This window comes from Bactrocera latifrons, unplaced genomic scaffold (assembly GCF_001853355.1).
Source record: "Bactrocera latifrons isolate USDA-ARS-PBARC rearing strain unplaced genomic scaffold, ASM185335v1 scaffold_184, whole genome shotgun sequence".
Classification (NCBI taxonomy): Eukaryota; Metazoa; Arthropoda; class Insecta; order Diptera; family Tephritidae; genus Bactrocera; species Bactrocera latifrons.
The window spans coordinates 143,866-153,456 of NW_017535341.1; positions in this window are offsets into that span (position 1 = coordinate 143,866).

Sequence of the window (9,591 nt, forward strand, 5' to 3'; positions counted from 1 at the left end):
TAGAGATCACCTTACGCTAAGTGGCCATCTGCTCATACCGGGTTTGTCCGGAAAGTAAAAGGGCTGAGTTGATTTAACGAATTTATTGAACCAATCGTTACAATTCTTTAAAAAATTTGCAATTGCAATTTCCGGAATAGCCTTAAGAGCCGAGGTGAATGCTGTTTGGATCCCCTCTGCTGCCGTGTGTCACTTGGAAGATTGCCTCTTTGTCTCCTAATCGTACTTAATTTCAGAACCTCCGCGTACCTCTGCTCTAACGAACACTGCATTTTCGGCTTGCACCACTCACAGAAACAAGTCCCCCTGACCAGCTGCTCGTTCGTTAGCTAGGAACGCCCACTACCAAATGTAAACGGTGCGAGAACGCGTACAGTCGCGGCGGAAAAAAATCAGTCCTATTAATTTCCGGACAAACCCTGTAACAATTTCATACAAATCTATGTCAATTCTGTAGCCATGCGGCAAAATACCAGTAGACATGCTCTTAGATTGCCCCAAAACTATAATTAAGAGCAGTCCGATGAGAGTGCTTATCACTCCATATTCTTTAATAAGCCTCTTTAATCCAACTGGTTTAAGTGATGATATGATAATAAGATATATCACACTAGACCTTTTGCCGCAGTGTATTATTCAAGTTCAATCTAGTTTCCTTTTTACTTGAGTTCTTTAAGCCTAACTATGTACCATGGTACTCACTAAGGTTACATGTCCAATGTTTCATAGATATCAGTTCCACCCAAATATAACTAAAGTTTAAGTACTCATTAGCTTAAAGTTATACTTTCTAATGTTCATATACATATACATAATACATACTATACTATATGTCCATGCACAATATCTATTTGGATTGCCGGATCAGCGTTAGCGGTCAGAGCACTTCGACAAGCGGCAACTAATTATAAAACAATGTCCGAGATACTCATTTGTATATAAAGGCATACATAAATGTATTTGTGAAAAATGCATACCAGTAAGCGCTTGCTTACATGCACATAGGCACTAAATCGTGCGCTTATCTGGCATTGTCCTGTGGCACATTCTTTGCATAATTGTATTACAATTACACAAACACACCCACAAATGGTTGATTTAATCAAATTATATGCGAATTATTAGGTGTATATTTGTCTAATTCTTCTCTGTATAATTATATATTAAATGTTGTGTAGCAAATGAACAAATGCTAGAACTAAACAGTGTTATGTAACAATGAAAATTTATTTGATCTCGTGAAGATATCTCGTCAAATAAAGATTTTTCCATAACATCACTTGATCCGATCGTTCAGTTTGTATGACAAATATATACTATCAAAAAAAGTACCGTAGGTCTCTTTGGACATTCTTGATCGTACGAATTCTGGTCCCACATTCATGGAGATCATTATAACTGTCGATGAGACATGGGTTTATGAGTTTGACATATAAACAAGTCAACAATCTTCGGAATGTAATGGAAAAACGAGCCGAAACCAAAACAAAAAAAAAAAAAAAAAAATGCACCAAAGCCGTTAAAAAATTTAGATGATACTTACTGTCTTGTTCGATATTCGTGGTTTATTGCACCATAAATTTGTTCCACGGAGGCAGACCGGAATTGAGGAAAAACAATTCATGGATTTTACATGATGATAATGCACCAACGATGAACCATCGTATTCACCAGATTTGGATTTGTGTGTTGTTTTCTTTTTTCTTGTTTCCCAAACTGAAACTGCAGTTCTGTGGAACCTACTTTCAGACGATGGAAGATTTATTCAAGTTCGAAAAGTTTATTATAATATAAGACAAATTCTCTTATGCTATAATCACCGACTCTATATGTGAAATCCCGAACAGATATAAAAAAAAACGTTCCCGCGACAGTCGGAACGGACCCGGATTTTTATCCGGCCAAAGGTTGTTGCGCAATTCCTCCAAGTTTTTTCAATAATGTTTTCTGCGGCTCCAAGAAATAATAATAATAGATCCCAGAATAGATTGTTAATTAGCCCAAAATATACTCTTTTCCTAAGATAAAATTATACCAAAGAAGTTGAAAAGATCGTTTGGTTTAAAAAATATTTTTTTTTTTCATAATTCTATTGCAGATGAAAAAAGGTTAGACCTTCGAAAAAACCCTTAATCTGATAAAATAGGATCAATTTAGAAGCCATAGAAACGATTGTCGTGAAAAAGTGAACAGCTCAAAATAAAATAAAAAAATGTTAAGTAGAAATATGTAGTTCGAGATAAAATTTATCAAATTTTATGGCGTCACCGAAACCTGATTGATTGGATATGAAAGTATTTCGATGTTTAGAGACTTTTATAATCAAAGCTCTTCGATAATTTTAAAACTTAATCTTAACTTTCAATGTTCCCGATGAGTTTGGTTTGATCCACAAAACCGAAAGACTAAACCTAATTGTAACTAAACGTCATTTCCTTTGAGATTCACAGATTTTCGAAACAATTTCCGCTTGAACGAAATGAAAATATTTGTCACACGAGCATACATTTTGAGATCACACTATAACCGAGCGCTGGGCGGTACGAGCGGCCCCAAAAATGGCGAAATTACAGCTTGTTAGCCGACCGCCAGCGTTGACCAACTTCGAGTTGATATTTACCAACGTTAGCAATGCAAATACTAAATATATTACAACAACAACAGTGTGGAACCAAAGCAGAAAATAAAAATCGAAAATAGGAAACGAGTAGGGGCTGAGTGGGTGGTGCGTGGGCGACAAGCCACAATTACGTGCTGCGTGCGTTCTTCAACATTTGGCAACAATTTCGGTAGCACATTGTATGTATCTGTGTTGTTGTAGCAATTATATTCTATAGTTGGCTGGTTGACTGGTTAGCTGTAGGTGTTGTTGCCATTAAAATTGTCACTGCGTGTCGCATTTTATACTGGCCATTAACAAATTTGTGGCCACGCACACACTCACACACGCATTCGCGCTGAGCAATCACTTCCGATCGTAAATGAGGCGTGATAAGAGGCCGTACCAGCACCGCGGGTAGTGCAGGCGAGAGGTGGGCTACACGCCTGACAGAGATGGGCATAGTGTGCTTGAGTAGCAGACAATTTATTACGCAAATTGCCTATTAACTTTATGACTTTTACGTGTCGCCTTTTTAACGCAAATTTCATTTCGCCACACGAACACACACACGCACACAGTGCTGCTTACGGCACTCAAAAATGTTGCTCATTTAAGTTAAAGCCTTGCAACCGCTTCACTTGCGTCCATAATCGATATTGTTTGTTATTTACTACAAATCGCTTCAATTATTATTCTGCCACAAGCCAAGTCCATTCCACTAATTAATTAAACAGTTGGTAATATCGCAACAAATCGGTCGCTGCCAATAATTTCAATTAGCTAAATCATTATTTATGTACATACATATACTATATTTGTGAGCCTTAATGTTGGCCCAATGAGATACAATATCGTCAGTATAAATGTTTTTCATACAAAAACTTTATTTTAATCAGTCTGTTTGTATGGCGGCCATACCAAATTTTCTGAAAATATCTTGCTAAATAAAAAATATCAGATTGATATTTCAAAAAGTGAGGTAAACATGGTCGAACATGGCTTAAACGATTCAGCTAGTCGTACACCCTATTTATGATTTAAAAATATATATTATATATTGTTATATTATACATATATATTATATCTTAGATGAGGTAAAACTTAAGGCTCTATTTTTAAGTTTCTGCTGTATGGATTACCTGATTTAAACGCCACTTAGCTATCTGTATATATAAATATATTCTTAGTTGTGAGTACGTTCTTTGTCAGAACAACAAAATTTTCTTTGATTTATGTGATCTCCGCTTCCACTACTGATCTACAGTTCAATAACATCGAAATATATACAATTACAGGTCAACACAGGACCGATGGTAAAAATTTCGGATGATCGCTTGACATTATGCCCTCGAATTCTCGAAATTGAAACGTGCAGGGGCAAATATAGAGTAAGAGTTATGAGTATCCTCTACAATGTGACTTACACATGAACGTGATTTCCGGAACTCCTTTAGAATTTGAAATACATATGTGTCTCATCATGTCATTCGAAGGCGAAACTGTTGGATCACTCCAGTATCCACCCCAAAGTATTATAATATGATATAATTTCGGAGTACTAATATGAGAAAAAAATAGTACGACTTTATTTATAATTTAAAAATTCTTTATTTATTCATCAAAACCTAGCTCGTTCTCCTCAAAGTATTTCTCGGAGCTAAATCAGGCGAATACTGTGGTTGCAGCACGATATTGGTTCAAAATTTGGCGAAAACTCTCAAAGTACATATCAAAGCAGTATGTGGCGGTGACCCATAATTGCAGTCTTTTTACTAATAGCTTCTCGCCAACGACGCGTAACACTCAAATAGTATTCCTTGTTGAGAGTTTTACCGTTCGGAATTCGAAGTGCACAACACCTCGATAATCGAAGAAAACTGTTAACATAACGTTGATTTGTAACCTATTTTGAGGTTTTTTTTCGGCTTCAACTCACCTTTATCACGATAATAGTCGTTCTGATAGTCGGAAGGCATTGTTTCAAAAGACTTTAACGCAGCGTTGTTTTTCAATGGTGCTTTCACTTTTCCTAGGTTCAAATGATCTTTCAAAATGGTTTCCACTGATTCTTCTGACATTCCAACGACGCTAATAAGATCTTTGCCAGATAAATGTTCCTTCTCAAGTAATAATTGCTTTATTTTATTGATGTTTTGATCATTGGTTGATGTTCGGGGCCGCCTTGGACGAGGTTTGCCGTCAACGCATTCGCGACCCTCTTTGACTAATTTACACTACTCAAAAAAAACTTTCGCTTGACAACCAATTATCACCGAAGACCTTTTTCAACATTCTGAACGTCTCAGCATAATAATTAAACTCATCGTAAAAATCGCCCAAAGTATTTTATATGCTTCAAAAAGACAAGCGTAAACTAAACACTAAAAATTATTTTGATATGGCTTTTGGCACAATTTAAGTAAAAAGCCTGACAACTTTTTACTCGCTGATATAGTACCGGTATGCTAGTGAATTTACAGTCCTCACTGAATAATAATCCTGTTCAAATTCAATTACTTTTAGCCGAGTCTTATGGAAATAAGGAGATTACTACTATTGTTGGCCTTTTTTCAATAGCCTTTTTTGTCAGATCACGCGAGAGTCGTGCTAAGCTATTATTTTTGTTCAGTATTTTTTGGCATTTCATAATGAAAATACTAACGCCTAAACAACATTTACATATTGCTCAATGTCATTATAATACGTACTATTCGCGATACCATCACCTACCTTGAGATCCAGCTCAATTCGACCAAATGGACCACGTTCAACACGCAGTGAAGAAAATAGAGCACTTGAAGCTGAGGGTGTAAACGAAGACAGTAGAGAGTCGATATGGTGCAGTTCGCCTCAACTCGGACGGATGTATGGAACAGCTTAGCGCTTTTTACGTCGGGATCTTAAATAGGAAGCATACAAAATACAGTTTGTGCAAGAACTGAAGACTTTCGACCTTCCCAAGCGAAATCCCTTCACTCTTTGGGTTCTTGAAAAGTTCCAAGAAGATCCTACGTTTTCGAGCCAAATTTTGTTCAGCGGTGAGTCTCATTTCTGATTCAATGGGTATGTAATTAAGCAAAATTGCCACGTTTAGGACGCAAAAAAACTTGAAGAGATTCAAGAGCTGTCATCTCATCCAAAAAATAACGTGTAAGAACGCAAGGGATGCACTAACTGAGATGAGCTGCGGCCAACATTTTAAGGAGGTAATCTTCAAAAAATAAATGTCAAAGAATGTTCTTTCGAATGATAATAAACTTTCCCTATTAAGTTTCAAGTTTCTTTGTTTTTTCTTTAATAATGTAGGAAACCTCGAAATGACCCTATATATATTTATAGAAAAAAATATATTAAATTTTTTCTTTAGTGCAATTCCGAGCTTCAAATTCGTAGAAAACTAGAGTTGAGAGCTCCCAACAGCGAAATTTTTACCTGCTGCGATCAAGCGCACTTTAGTGAACTCCAGCAAAACCTTTAGTGAACAACTTGAATGCGCGTTGTCTGTTCGCAAAATGATCTGTTAATTAATTTATGGACAGCGCCAGTTAACCGAGTGCAAAACGGACCAAAAGCTATAGAGGTAGGGCATGACTTACAGTTAGTAGCACTTTGCCAGCACAGAAAGTTGAGGGTAAAGGGGCATTGGTGTGTTGAGACAAGTGATTACCCATAAACAATTTCTAAAGTTTCAATTGTAATTGAATATTTACGTGGCACATAGGTGAAGGCGAATTAGCGTTGCTTTGTCGCTCAGACTAAAAGTACCTTTAGCCAAAGCGTCCCTCTTATGGAGAGCTCGCGCCTCTACCTCTTTCTGTTTCCTTTCCATTCTCACATACATAGCTCGCATGTGAATTAGCATTAGCCATTGGCAGCAAATAGCGACCGCCCGCCTCCACAATGCACCGTTGTCGTTCGAGCAAGTTTGGCAAAACAATAGAAAGTCGCTGGAAAAGTAAACCAAATTCCAAGATAATAGACAAATGGCAACAACAACACCAGCAACTGAATGTGTTTTGCAGAAAAAGCGCGCACAAACCATTGAACTGTTATTACACTACTTCGCATAAGCACTTTTCAACCGAGCTCTGCACTTAACCACTGATCTCGGCACATGTAAAACGCTACGCTCACCGCTCAACGGTAACCAGGCACTCTGTCGTATTCTATTTTCGAACTGGTGGAACATTGTAGGGTTGATTGGCAGAGAAGCAAGCGTAGGGTCTGTAATGCTTCGAAATATATTAAACCAAAACTATAGCTGTTGTCGGTTGACAAACCCCTTGGCAAGACAGTGAAGTTAATTGTGTAACGCTTATTGAATGATGAACGAGGTTTTCATTACGTCCCAATTGGCAATAAATAAGACAATACATTGATTGATGGAAATGTTGCCTAGTTACCAGAGGAATGACGTGCAAGCCATTGCTGAAGTGCGTTAGTAAACAGAATGCGTTCCCGGCTGAAATTTGAAGGTTGATCAGTGGGTAAACAAAATAGCAAATGTAACACCTTCACGTACATATTTGAGTGTGACCTATGAACTATTGCACCCGAGCTTGCAGATCTTCGTAATAAAAGAGCCTCATTTTATAAAAAACAGCGAAACTAAACATATATGGCGTGTATAGCCTCTATAACATTCAGTTCAAATCTGCGGTGAAACTGTAAGTAAATATCAATGCAGCCGCCGGCATATATGACTTTGTTTTATGGAGGTCAACAGAGCTCAGCTGATGTGAACTTCAACTAAATATCTTTTTTTAGGCACTAAATCATTTTGATTCTCATCCTTAGTTTCCATAATCTTAGAATAATTACGACAGTCATAGCTAAGAAGTGGGGATTAGTCACGGATTCCCGTAAATTAAGATTTTGAGTGCTTGAGAGTTCTCAAGTATCCGAAACCTTAAAGCAGAAAAAGTGCACAATTCTTCAAGGATTCAGCCGCTACCTCTAAGTTAGACGCATGTGAGTAGCTCTAATCTGGCTTTTATACGATTCTTCATGTAAACAATTAGTTTAAAGTTCCTCAGAGTTCCTCTTCTAAGATATATATAAAAATAAGGTGACATTTGAATTTATACTGCGCGCGTCGAAGGATTTGGAGAATTATTTTTTTTTTAGGTTGGTAGGTTGGGTCAAATTTCATGTCAAAATATTCATTAGTGTTTGAGATCCGTGTCGTTTTGTGAGCTGCTAAAAGTGAGTTTTTCGTTTTTGCGATGTCGAAATTTGTTGAGTAAAGAATTTGCATTAAATGATCATTTCGCCAAAAACTCAACCCTTATAGTTCCGCAACCACCGTATTCACCTGGTTTGGCGCCGTGCGGCTTCTGGCTGTTCACCAACCTCAAAAGACCGCTCAGGGGACACCGTTTTTATACGAGTATAAAGTAAAATGAACAACTATCTACAGTGACGTTGATCCCAAGACGCGAGGAATCTTTGTGTGTGGCCCCCATATACCTAGTCTTACCCTTGGTTACCACAACACCAATCTCTTTCGCTTCTTTTTCTAGACTACAGAAGACTGCACTGACGGTCCTGTTATTAAGGCCTACCAATGTCAATATGATCTGCGTACCCCAGTACTTTTTCTAGCATTATATTGGAAGAAAAACGTACCAGAAGGATTTGCTTAGACAGGATGATTCCTTTTATTTTTACTTATCCTCCTTCGCGAAATCCTCGGAAGATACGTACTATAATCAGGTTAACAGAAACTCTGTTAAACTAATAAATTTCAGATGGACTTCAAAACTATATACTCCTTTACTATTATTTTATCGACTAATTTAAGAAGTAACTGCCCAACTTTCGAAGAAGTTATGATTCGCACGAATGAAAATTGATGTGAGATAAAAGTGCGGAATCAAAAGAAGCATGGATCGCGCAAAATCATTGCCGAATTATATTACAACATCAACACTTTGCGACTTTTTCATATTTCATTTTATGCCGTTATCACAGTTTTCCATCAGACGTAGCACGATATCGCACAACCCCATTAACACATACTTTATATAAGTACACGTACCGAGGACTACGCGATTAGCAGCTAGCGCGCGTATGAAAGCCCCGGTTGCTGTCCGGTCATAATCGCGTTTGTGTCGCTGCCAAAAAAGTTATCATTTGTGAGCAGAATTTTTATCTGTCAAAAGGCATAAAAATAAGGAAGACGCAAAACTTTCTTTAACCTAAATAATTTTATTTTGTAAAGAGAGCAGTGATTATAATATAGAATATGAGCAAAAGAGGGAGGGAGAGCGGAACGTGGCGAGCTGGTGCAGAACATCGGCAAATGATGAACGGAAGGAAACATTGAACAAGTTTTCGTTTGCTTCCTGCGCTTTTCGAGCTTCGCTCTATTCCTCCAACCAATGCAACGCTTTAGCCAACTCGAGTGAGAATTACCAAATCAGTGGCAAAAGGAAGAAAAAAAGTGGCATGGGAAAAAACTTTAATTACGCCCTGAACAGGGAATATTAAGTTTGTCACGATGTTTGTTACACCCAGAAGAAAGCTTCGGAGATCATATAAAGTATATATATAAATGATCAGTATGTCGAGTTGAGTCGATTTAGCCATGTCCGTCTGTCTGTCTGTATTTCTGTGTATATGAGTATATATACTGTATATATGTAAACTGAGGGACTAGTTTTTAAGATATCGTTTTGCAATTTTGCCGATATCGAACCACTATAACATATAGCTGCCATACAAACTGAATGACCGGAGTCAAGTTCTTGTACGGAAAACTTTCACATTTGACTAGAAATATTCACGAAATTTGGTACAGATTATTTTCTAAGACAGCAATGTAATCTCCGAAGAAATTGTTCAGATCGGTTAGCTATAACATATAGCTCCTATACAAACTGAACAATCGGAATCAAGTTCTTGTATAAAAAACTTTCACATTTGACGTGACGAAGTTAACGTTTTTTCTTGTTTTGTATTAAGTTTTTGTTCACTACCTACTGTCA